Raw genomic sequence first — 12,862 nt, 5'->3', positions numbered from 1 at the left:
GAGCTCCCTCTCACTGGCGGTCTTCAAGCAGCAGCAGCTGGACAGATCCTTCTCCTGAATGCTTTAAGCTGATCCTGCACTGGGCAGGGGGCTGGACTAGATGGTCCGTATAGCCCCTTCCAACTCTATGATTCCAGGATGAGAGTCACCTGCAGCAGGGTTATGAAATATATTGAGGCTCCTGGCCCCTTCAGTCCTGGGGTAGGAAGGGAACCAGTTTTTAAAAGATATTCCAGGTGCATGTGGACCACAGCTGCATCAATCAGATGAGAGGAGGAAGGGACTCTAACTCCAGCAGAGCAGTTTTATCCCCTTCATGAACCACGACATCCTGAGGGGAAGAATAAGACGTCCGCTCTTTGAATTCTTTTTTTAAAATGGCATTTTGGTCTAGCAGTGGCAATTAAATTAAGGGGAGAAAATTGTTTCCTAACCAGGATATATAGGGATCCTCGATAGCCAGGAAGGGCTATTTCTGGGGATTAAAGGGCAGATGTGTACACTATACTGACTTCGTGTTAATAAAACTGAATAATGACCAGGATCCAGAGCCCTTCTTAGGATGGAATGACACACATCATATTAAAAGATGCTTTTCTTTGAAAAACCACAGCCTCTGAAATTTTGATGTGGAGAGAGAGGTCATCCCTGCCCCTCCCTGTTTATTGATTTAAAGTATTTATTTAAACAAATAAAATAAGATACTAGTGGTAGAAGGATGTAATATGAAATACAGGCGATGGAATTTGGCTCACTCCTTGGCAAGCATCTGAATCTCCCATTTAGTTTTAGTAAGCATCTCCCATTTGGCAAGCATCTCCCATTTAGTTTTAGTTTGTTTTTACTTTCTATTGTAGTTATGGCACGTGTTCTCTTTTTTAGGTTTCCATTTCCCTTCCAATGGAAAACTTGTTTCTAGCTGTCACACTATCCCTCCACCCAAATGAATTCCAGCTTTCTGGAATTGTATCATCCAAAGGTTCCTTGCTAACAAATTTCAAGTGAAGAATCCCCATTTAATATACAATCACATTTCTCGGCTTTTTGGTCAGACACATTCTTTTGGCAACCTGACTTTACAGATTTTCCAAAAATGACATCAGTTTGATTGTTCTGCAGGGTTCTTTTTAGTTGCAAACCAAAATTCTTCCTGAGAGGGCTGGGAACTGTTTTATCGATTATCTGTTTTCGACACACTATGTTTTAAATGTTCCTATGAGATGGCTTCAATTATATTATTGGAAGACCAGAGGAGAAGCCACGTTGGATCAGGCCAATGGCCCAGCCAGTGCAACACTGGATGGTCAAAACCCAGGGGACATCAGAAGGTCCACCAACAAGACAAGCACTCCAGAAGCCCTCTCGCTGTTGCCCTCCAAACACCAAGAATAAGAAGAGTTGATTTTTGTACCCCACTTTCACTACCCTGAAGGAGTCTCAAAGCAGCTTACTATCAATCACCCTCCCTTCCTCTCCCCACAATAGGCACCTTGTGAGGTAGGTGGAGCTGAGAGTCCTGAAAGAAGTGTGATTGGCCAAAGGTCACCCAGCAGGCTTTCTATGGAGGAACAGGGAATCAAACCGGGTTCTCCAGGTTGGAGTCTGTTGCTTTTAACCACTATTGTGCTCTGGCTCTCTTTAGATGATTAAGTGGAGCTGAAAGAATCTTGATTGTTTAAGGGCAGTCAAAATGCCTATTAGTGACCATGTATTTATGCCTTCAAAAGAACAATAAGATGGGACTTCAAAAGTAGATAGGGAACTTAGGGCAGACGATCCCACTAAATAAATTGGGGGGGGGGTGTGTGCTCCAGGATGTAGCAAAAGTATAAATATAGGCATTACAGAAAATTGTCTGAAAATTGTCTATTTTTATTTGAGTATAGTCTATCTGGAATAATATTTATTTTCACACATATTGCCTTGCATACACAAATATCAGAGAGCCAGTTTGGTGCAGTGGTTAGGAGTACGGACTTCTAATCTGGCATGTCGGGTTTCGATTCTGCACTCCCCCACATGCAGCCAGCTGGGTAACCTTGGGCTCGCCACGGCACTGATAAAGCTGTTCTGACCGAGCAGGAATATCAGGGCTCTGTCAGCCTCACCCACCCCACAGGGTGTCTGTTGTGGGGAGAGGAATGGGAAGGCGACTGTAAGCCGCTTTGAGCCTCCTTCGGGTAGGGAAAAGCGGCATATAAGAACCAGCTCTTCTTCTTCTTCTTCATTGTCAGAAAGTATGCTTCAAAATGTTTACACACTGGATTTCAAAAAATTATTACAAGTTGAAGAAGAGTTGGTTCTTATATGCTGCTTTTCTCTACGCAAAGGAGTCTCCAAGTGGCTTCCCTTTACTCCCTTTCCTCTCCCCACAACAGACACCCTGTGAGGGAGGTGAGTTTGAGAGAGCCCTGATATTACTGTTTGGTCAGAACAGCTCTATCAGTGCTGTGGTGAGCCCAAGGTCACCCAGCTGGCTGCATGTGGAGGAGTGCAGAATTGAACGCAGCTCGCCAGGTTAGAAGCCCACACTCCTAACCACTACACCAAGTTAACAGGTCTCTTCCATCTCCAGTTCAAAGATATGAACTGTCACTGAAAGAGACCCAAGAAAACAAAAGTCAGCAGAGGAGCCCTGTATGTAGTTCTAAAGTAAAATGTAAAACGCTTTCTGATATTTAACTCCAGTTAAAATCCGCCACATGCAGAGTTTGGAAATGGGCTATGATGCAAAAACTATTCTGAAATGGTATCTGCATACATCTGGAATCCCACAAGGACAAGTTACTGCAATTTTCAGCACTCATAGTACTATTTACAAAAATTACATTGCCGTCTTGAAAGGAATTAAATGTTTATTAGACATTTATTAGACATGGCCTTCGCCCTCACGCCTTTCTACAGCCAGTTTTCACAAAGGGCTTTGCTACTAGTTCAGATTATAAAGAGTTGTTTCAAATGTTCTTTTAAATAAATTTGTAATGTAGAAAAATGGCATCATGTCACAATGCAAGTTGAATTTATTACCTTGTATTTTGTTTCTCTTTTCTAAATAAAAATGTATTACAAAATAATTAAATTGCGATGTTACTCTGTTATAATCCACATCAAGGAATATCAAAAAGGAGATGGAAATCAAAACCAAGACTGCCACCTTGTGGAGTTTCCCTTTCTAAATGTTTTTGTTTTTAATTATTCAGAAAAGGATTGTGAACCCTTCGCATCAGCTGGTACTGCAGTGAGTATTAAATTCTATTGCCCCCTTCCACATGGAGCATCTACACTAGGACCTTCTTGGAATTCTCAGTGGTTCATGGAGGCATCTCCAAGATGATGGTCCCACAGTATCCTCCCCCAGGGGGAAAGGCCTTCTGGCCGCCATATCGTTCTACAGCAGTGTCTATGGCTTCCCTGAACCTTGGCATACCTCCATTGCTCATTGGGGCTTCAAGGGGTAGTGGAAAGCTCTCTCAGTTCACTGATACTCTGTCCAGTGGAGTTGCTGGAGAGGTAGCAGTGGAGGGTTACTGCTTCTCCTACCAACATGGATGGCACTAGGAGGAAACTGTGAGGTTTTTTTCTTGAAAAAGCAGCACTTGGGTATCAGTCACAGACCTTGTATCAGTCACAGTTCTCTGAGCAGTTCTCTTGGAGCTCCCTCAGCTCCAGCTACTTAACAGGATGTCTGTTGTGGGGGAAAGAAGGGAAAGGTGTTTGCAAACTGCTTTGGGACTCCTTTGGGTAGTGAAAAGCAGGCTATGAAAAACAATTATCCTTTTTGTGTGCGTCTGTCGTCTTCGGAGCTTTAAAAAAAACAGATGAAAATGTCCTCTTTTAAGGTTGCAAGATTCAGAATATTCCTAGTGAGTAGCAATTATCATAGCTTCCATAGTTTAGAGTGTTTAAAATCTAAACAAGTGATCATAATGACAAATCTCATGATCACTTGTTTGAAGTAGTCAGTCAGAAACTGTCCCTTTTTTGCTTTTACCTTACCTTACAACAACCTGTGATGTAGGCTAGGCTCAGAGTGTATACCCAGCCTGAGGTTATCCAGAAAGCTTCTATGACAGTCTCCTAGATCCTCCTCTTTATGGGAGGAGAGGGTTGTAGATTTTAGGTTTATGAAGTCTCCAACATTGAAATTCATCATCAAAAATACAGAAATTTATTATTAAACAAACTTGGAAATAAATATAGCTAGGAACAGTTTTGTGCCTAAAACAACTCTGGAACTTATCTTAACATGTATGCATTGGTGGTTCAGTGGTAGAATTCGTATCTGCCACGTGGGAGGCTTGGGTGTGATTCCCAGCCAATCCTACTAGCAAATGGTTTTTACACGGCACTTCATAATTTCCTTTGACAGCCAAGTGCTGTTCTTATAAAAATTACATGCCAGAAATTATGTCTAACGTGAGAAAGAAAGCCATAGGCAAGCATGTGTTTGCTGCAATGCAAGTAAAAAGCATTTCTATTTATGGATCTGCTTGAAAACAAGCAGACAAAAATAAAGTTGTTTTGTAGGTCAGTCAGTAACCTTTTATTGTTTTGTATGTGCTGAAGGACACCACATTTTGAAACAGGAAGGAACATACGTGTAGCAAAATTCCTGGAGATACACATGCAAAGCATGCGCACTACCGCTGAGCTAATCCCCCCCAGCCACTCAAGGAAGAATGTGCTCCTGTACATTCCTCTTTCTGTGCAACAACCCAGGTAAACGGCAGGGCATCCAGGTGCAAAAAGCCTGCTACAAGGAAAGACTGAAGGATGCTGCGTGAACATTCCTTTGCAGTAGAGTTACGTTCTGCATAGCTCCTCCTCCTTTCCCCGTTTGACACTCTGATAGGCTCTCTGGAGAATTAACCCCCTCAGTTCTTTGTACAGAACGCTAGAGGCATTTTCCAGTTCAGCAACTCTTTAGGAAACTGAGCTTCACCCCTACAGTTGGTTCTAAAAGGACTGCTAATAGAAGTGGGTTGGGGAGAGAAGCAGTAAGTGCTTTGCCCCCCTTGGTGTGCATTAGAAGAAGAAGAAGAAGAAGAAGAAGAAGAAGAAGAAGAAGAAGAAGAAGAAGAAGAAGAAGAAGAAGAGTTGGTTCTTATATGCCGCTTTTCCCTACCCGAAGGAGTTTCAAAGCGGCTTACAGTTGCCTTCCCTTTCCTCTCCCCACAACAGACACCCTGTGAGGTGGGTGAGGCTGAGAGAGCCCTGAGATTCCCGCTCGATCAGAACAGCTTTATCAGTGCCGTGGTGAGCCCAAGGTCACCCAGCTGGCTGCATGAGGGGGAGTGCAGAATCAAACCCGGCATGCCAGATTGGAAGTCCACACTCCTAATAGGGAGTGAGCTGCAGGCCCCGCGGGATTTGCCAGCTTTCCGCAGGGCCTGTAAAACGGAGCTGTTCCACCAGGTCTATGGTTGAGGCTGGGGTCAGCGAATCAAGGACATCGCCCCCCCCCCAAATTGTTGGGACGTGTACATTGCTCCCTTCCATTATCTTAGTTTACTTGGTAGAGGGGAGGTTTGGGGATTTTTTGCCATCATGTTGGAATTTTTTTTAAGTCTTTTAATGGGGATTTTAATGGGGTTGAGACTGTTGTGACCCGCCTCGAGCCTATAGGGAGAAGCGGGAAATAAATCCAATAATAACAACAATAACAACAACAACAACAACAACAATAACAATAGTGTTTCTAGTTAGACAACTTCACCAAAACGCCACAGATAAAATTAGGGTAGGAAATCTAGGTGCTCTGACTACGAAAATACCTGTTAATAAGGGTGTCAAATAAGGGGGCATGCTGGCCCCGCTGTTGTCCAACTTATATATTAATGATCTTGTAGAAAAATTGGAGGGTCTCCAGTTTATGGCACCCACTATTGGACAGACCAAGAACTCTCGTCCTCTGTACGCCAACAACCAGGTGTTGATATCACTGACCTACAATGGGGCTGAAGAGACTTTTGGATAATCTAGACCAGCCTTTCTCAACTGTTTTACAGTTAAGAAACCCCTGAAACATTCTTCAGGCTTTGAGAAATCCCAAAAGAGGTACAATCATGGATGGGGAAGCAGAGCTGTATACATGCCCCCCCCCAGGTCCCCTCCCCTTCCTACCCCCTCCTGGCCCATTTATGGCAGGCTTTCTCAATCAGGGTTTCCTGAAACCCTGGCGTTTCTCGAGAGCCCTGGAAGTTTTCCTAAATGGGTGGGAGTAAATTAATTTTTAATATATATTTTTTTAAACTAGTTAAACATTCATTGAGTGATATGACCTTCTATGGTCATACTGACCCCCTACCTGACACCCTTCCAAAATGGCCAATGATGGGCCTGGAGGGGGTGGGAAAGGGAGGGACCCCAGGTGGGCATGTCCACAGCTCTGCTTCCCCGCCATATTCTGTATGATCACGGCACTTCAGAGGTTTCTCGAAGCCTGAAGAATGTTTCTGGGGTTTCTCAATAGCAAAACAGTTGAGAGCAGCTGGTTTGGGGACTCTCTGGATTGGCAGTGAAGTAGGGAGAAACTCCCCACCAACCAAGGAGGGGCTTCACCATCTGCCTCCCTTTGGAATTGCTCCTGCTTCATTTTTACCTGGAATGGTGGGGATTCAAAGCTCCCAGATCCTTTTAAAGGAATGTGGAGGAAGAACGTAGCTTTATAATGTCTTCAGGGTTGCTTTTCATAAGAGTACACAGATGTATCTTTAACACACTTAGAAACAAGAAATAGAGCTGAGATCAGCTTTGTCTCTAGGACAGGGGTAGTCAAACTGCGGCCCTCCAGATGTCCATGGACTACAATTCCCATGAGCCCCTGCCAGCGCTTGCTGGCAGGGGCTCATGGGAATTGTAGTCCATGGACATCTGGAGGGCCACAGTTTGACTACCCCTGCTCTAGGAGAACACTGAAACCTATTTCAGCACATGTGCACTGATGGTTCAGTGGTAAAAATCTTGCTCTCCATGTAGGAGTACTGGGTTTGATTCCTGGCCAGTACAATTTTTTTATTCTGCAATTCATAATTTCCAGTGAGAGCCAAAGTGCTGTTCTTATGAAAATGACCTGCTAATGGTTATATCTAAAAGGAGGAAGAAAGCCAGAGGAAAGTGTACATTGCAGCAATATAAGCAAAAAGCACACATATTGTGCATCTGCTTGAAAACACACAGGCACTCATGCAGGGGTTTTTTTTTGGCCATGCTGAAGGACACAGCATCCTGAAGTGTGAAGAAACACACAGAACAAAAACACTGGAGATGCCGGGGATTGAACCCGGGACCTCACACATGCGAAGCGCGCGCTCTACCACTGAGCTACATCCCCCAGCTGATTGGGCTTGCTCAGTGAAGTCAATGCATTCAACTCAGAGAAACCTTTAACCCTTAAGAATTGCTGCAGCACATTCCTCTTTCTGTGCAACAACACAAGGAAACGGCCGGGCATCTAGGTGCAAAAAGCCTGCTACAAGGAAAGCCAGAAGGATGCTGCGTGAACATTCCTTTTGAGCAGAGTTATGTTCAGCAAAGCTCCGCCTCCTTTCCCCGTTTGACACTCTGATAGGCTCTCTGGAGGATTAACCCCCTCAGTTCTGTGTACAGATTCAAATGGGTAGCCGTGTTGGTCTGAAGTAGCACAATAAAATCGGAGTCCAGTAGCACCTTTAAGACCAAGAAAGATTTATTCAAGGCGTGAGCTTTCGAGTGCAAGCATGTGGCTGTGTTTGGTTGCTGTGACACAGTTTACTAATGTAACAAGATTAACTTTTACTTATATATTCCTACTGTCATGATGGTCAGTTCTTAGTCTGATGAAGAGTGCTTGCACTCGAAAACTCACGCCTTGAATAAATCTTTCTTGGGCTTAAAAGGTGCCGTTGGACTCACATTTTGTTGTGCTACTTCAGACCAATACAGCTACTCAACACACAACTCGAATCTATCTGTTGGAAACGGACTGTCATTTCTACTAAGTAGGGGGGGAATTTAAAGGGGGGGCAATAGCAACATTTCCGTCTGTTGAGGCCTCAAGAAATACTTTTAAACTCTGCCAGAAAGAAACTACAGTGAAATATGTTACTTGTTTCAGCCACAAAGTAGAGCAAAATACAATGAATTTCCGGGTCATATTAAGAACACTCCATTGAGCAAGAAGAGGTTTAAAATGTCACCTTTCAGCAGCAAACACCTTTCCAGGATTTGTGTGCCAGATAGTATAGTTTTTTTCTGTTCCATATGCCCTCACAGCAGATGATCCTACTGTTCCCAACTTAGTCCCTCATTAAAAAAAACAGACCAGTTAATGTGAAAGATCCTCCTCTCTCCCCCCCCCCCCCCAATCCCAGTATTGGGTCAAATGTATTTTATTTGCCATGCTTAGTAGCTTAGATCCAAAATTGCAAGCAGGGATCAGTACATTTTCTAAATACATTTAGACGGCTGTGATTTTATGCTTGTTCATTGTTTGCTTTCAAATGATGTTTCAAGTTGGGAACAATAGCAAAGAGAAAATCATTTCTGTTGAACAAAACTAACAATGAGGATGATGTCAGAAATATTTATCAGTGTATTGCTTTCATATGGACCTAAATATCTGCTGTATATGATAGCACTAAACCAGCCTTTCTCTACTTTTTAACCATTGAGAAACCCCTGAAACATTCTTCAAGCTTCAAGAAACCCCAAAAGTGGCATGATGCTGTAGAATATGGTTGGGAAGCACTGTGGACACTCCTGCCCAGGGCTCCTCCCCTTCCCATCCTCTCCAGGCCCATCATTGGTCACTTGGGGAGCGTGGGACAGTGTGACATGACCATATATGGTCATCTTGTTGTTAGTTGCGAAGTCGTGTCCGGCCCATCGCAGCCCCATGGACAATGATCCTCCAGGTCTTCCTGTCCCCTACCATTCCCCTGAGCCCATTTATGCTCACACCAACTGCTTCAGTGACTCCATCCAGCCTCCTCATTCTCTGTCATCCCCTTCTTCTTTTGCCCTCAATCGCTCCCAGCATTAGGCTCTTCTTCTCAAGAGATGGCCAAAGTATTTCAGATTCATCTTCAGGATCTGGTCTCCTAAGGAGCAGTCAGGGCTGATCTCCTCTAGGACTGACTGGTTTGTTCGCCTTGCAGTCCAAGGGACTCGCAAGAGTCTTCTCCAGCACCAGAGTTCAAAAGCCTCAATTCTTTGACGCTCAGCCTTCCTTATGGTCCAACTTTTACAGCCATACATTGCAGCTGGGAAGACTATAGCCTTGACTAGACGCACTTTTGTTGGCAGGGTGATGTCTCTGCTTTTTAGGATGCTGTCTAGATTTCCTCCCCAGGAGCAAGCGTCTTTTAATTTCTTTGCTGCAGTCTACCCATCTGCAGTGATCCTGGAGCCCAAGAAAATAAAATCTGTAACTATCTCCATTTCTTCCCCATCTATTTGCCAGGAATTGAGAGGGCCGGATGCCATGATCTTCGTTTTCTTGATGTTGAGTTTCAAGCCAACTTTTGCACTCTGCTCCTTCACCCGCATTAACAGGCTCTTTAGTTCCTCTTCGCCTTCTGCCATTAGAGTGGTATCATCTGCATATCTGAGGTTGTTGATATTTCTCCCTGCAATCTTAATCCCAATTTGTGACTCCTCTAATCCCGCCTTTCTCATGATGTACTCCGCATACAAGTTAAATAGGCAAAGCAACTGTATACAGCCTTGCCAAACTCCTTTCTCAATTTTGAACCAATCAGTGATTCCATGCCCGTTCTCACTGTTCCTTCTTGACCCGCATATAGGTTCCTCAAGAGCCAGATAAGATGCTCTGGTATTCCCATCTAAGAACTTGCCACAATTTGTTGTGCTCCACACAATCAAAGGCTTTAGCACAGTCAATGAAGCAGAAGTAGATGTTTTTCTGGAACTCCCTAGCTTTCACCATGATCCAGTATATGTTGGCAATTTGATCTCTAGTTCCTCTGCCTCTTCGAAATCCTGACTGTACTTCTGGAAGTTCTTGGTCCACATATTGCTGGAGCCTAGCTTGTAGGACGAGCCTCTTGTGGCGCAGAGTGGTAAGGCAGCGATATGCTGTCTGAAGCTTTCTGCCCATAAGGTTGGGAGTTCAATCCCAGCAGCCGGCTCAAGGTTGACTCAGCCTTCCATCCTTCCGAGGTCGGTAAAATGAGTACCCAGCTTGCTGGGGGGTAAACGGTAATGACTGGGGAAGGCACTGGCAAACCACCCCGTATTGAGTCTGCCATGAAAACGCTGGAGGGCGTCACCCCAAGGGTCAGACATGACTCGGTGCTTGCACAGGGGATACCTTTACCTTTACCTTTAGCTTGTAGGACTTTGCTAGCATGAGAAATGAGTCCAATGGTGCGGTAGTTTGAACATTCTTTGGCGTTGCCCTTCTTTGGGATTGGAATGTAAACTGACCTTTTCCAGTCCTGTGGACATTGTTGAGTTTTCCAAATTTGCTGGCATATTGAGTGTAGCACTTTTACTGCATTGTCTTTTAAGATTTTGAATAGTTCAACTGGAATGCTGTCACCTCCACTAGCTTTATAGTTGCTCTGACTTCCAAAGGCCCATTTGACTTCACATTCCAGGATGTCTGGCTCCAAGTCAGTGATTACTCCATCGTGGTTATCAGGGATGTTAAGCTCGCTCTTGTATAGTTCTTCTATATAATTTTGCCACCTTTTTAAAATCTCTTCTGCTTCTGTTAGGCCCCTACCATTTCAGTCCTTTATCATACCCATCTTTGCATGAAATGTTCTTTTCATATCTCCAATTTTCTTGAAGAGATCTCTGGTCCTCCTGTTCTGTTGTTTCCTTCTATTTGTTTGCACTGTTCATTTAAGAAGGCATTCTAGCTATTCTCTGGAATTCTGCATTCAATTGGGTGTATCTTTCTCTTTCTCCCTTGCCTTTCACTTCCCTTCTCTCCTTAGCTATTTGTAAAGCTTCCTCAGGCAGCCATTTTGCGTTCTTGCATTTCTTTTTCTTTGAGATGGATTTAGTTGCTACTTCTTGTACAATGTTGCAAACCTCTGCCCATAGTTCTTCAGGCACTCTATCAGATATAATTCCTTAAATCTATTTGTCACCTCTACTGTATATTTGTCACTCAATATGATTTAGTTCATACCTGAGTGGCCTAGTGCTTTCCCCTACTTTCTTCAATTTAAGCCTAAATTTTAAGCCTAAAGAAGCTGATGATCTGAACCACAATCAGCTCCTGGTCTTGTTTTTACTGACTGTATAGAACTTCTCCATCTTTGGCTGCAGAGCACATAGTCTGATTTTTGTGTTGACCGTCTGGTGATGTCCATTTGTAAAGTCGTCTCTTGGGTTGTTGGAAAAGAGTGTTTGCTATGACCATTGCATTCTCTTGACAAAATTCTACCAGCCTGTGCCCTGCTTTATATATGGTCATACCACCTGATAAATGTTTAACAATTTTTTTAAAAAATATATTTTTAAAATATATTAAAAAAATAACTCCCACCCATTTGGGAAACCCTTTGAGGGCTGTCAAGAAACCCCAAGTTTTTATGAAACTCTGGCTGAGAAAGCCTGTTCTAAATAATATCTTAGAAGAACTTAAACTGGAAGAGTTTGTTAATAAGTTTTACCTCCCTCCTACACATGTCATTTGGCAATAAATATCACTGATTTGAATTATACTTCTCCATTTTGTGTATGGAAACCCCACACAAAAGTGCTTTTTGACACTTTGTCGGTGGTTTGACTTGGAGGTCTCCCAATCAAGTCCAAACCAGGGATGATCCTTCTTAGCTTCTGCGACTTGACCATGCCCCCTTCCCTCTGAACTGCTCAGTTAAGCCAATGTCTTTTAGCTGTGAATCAACTGTCTCCCTATACATTCTAGCCTTGATATGATGCGCATACAATTCATGCTCGGCCTTCCTCTTGACGGCAGTGTTTTGCATTTGTTTGCAAAGAATCCAAATGAAATATTGCCCCTCGTGACAGATGGTGACAGACAGACCCAATGTGATTGATCGACATCAATCCACAACTGTGAACTGTCTCAAAACAGCTCACAATCACCTTCCATTTCTCCCACAATAAACACCCTGTGAGGTAGGTGGGGCTGAGAGAGTTCCATACCACGCTAGCTCTCAAGGGAGGCTTAGCAAACGCTGGTTGCTTCAGTAGGAACAGTGAAGGTTTGTTGTCAGTACAAAAGTGTTGCTTGTGCTATCCCGATGGGACATTCAACCCTCTCCCTTTGATCAGCCGATCCAGTGCCCTATCGCAAACCACTTCTGAGTCTCTTCCCCCGACCCCTAAGATTGCCATGTGGCACTTGGTAAAACTAGTACACAAGAACAAACATATGCGGCTGCTTTATACCAAGTCAAAGCCTTGGTATGTTACAGTCAGTATTGTCTACTCCAGGGGTAGTCAAACTGCGGCCCTCCAGATGTCCATGGACTACAATTCCCAGGAGCCCCTGCCAGCATCTGCTGGAGGGCCGCAGTTTGACTACCCCTGGTTTTGAGTCTCCGGTGGTACAAACCCCGCCCCCTTCAACTCTCCTCAGATGCAAAGGACAGCTCTTTGGACCTCGTCCCTGCTCGGTAACCTTTCTTTTGATCATTCCATCCTGCCCTTGTCCTGAAAAACGATTGCAGCAGGAGTCCACACACTCACAGATGTGGGAGAAAAGAGCAAGAGGAAAAAAAATCCAGTGGCCTTTGGATTTTATTGGCTAGTTGACGACACGCACATCTGGAAATACTTGAAATTATATACCGGATTATAATACCAATGGATGATTTATGTGTGAGTATATTTACCAGGCAAGGAAGGAAGCACACCTGCCCACCCTGGACGGTGT

At 43.9% G+C, this 12,862-nt stretch overlaps 1 non-coding gene across 1 annotated transcript; it reads right to left on the bottom strand.

The window, feature by feature from the left end:
• Nucleotides 1–7,261: 7,261 nt before the first annotated feature.
• On the bottom strand, nucleotides 7,262–7,333 carry TRNAA-CGC (transfer RNA alanine (anticodon CGC)). Its single transcript has one exon. It is a non-coding gene; the product is annotated as a tRNA-Ala (tRNA).
• Between the last annotated feature and the right edge of the window lie 5,529 nt (nucleotides 7,334–12,862).

Source organism: Paroedura picta, chromosome 11 (genome assembly GCF_049243985.1).
Source record: "Paroedura picta isolate Pp20150507F chromosome 11, Ppicta_v3.0, whole genome shotgun sequence".
In the NCBI taxonomy this organism is placed as follows: Eukaryota; Metazoa; Chordata; class Lepidosauria; order Squamata; family Gekkonidae; genus Paroedura; species Paroedura picta.
The sequence above is the reverse complement of the archived record's forward strand: the minus strand, read 5'-3'. Positions and strand labels throughout refer to the sequence as shown.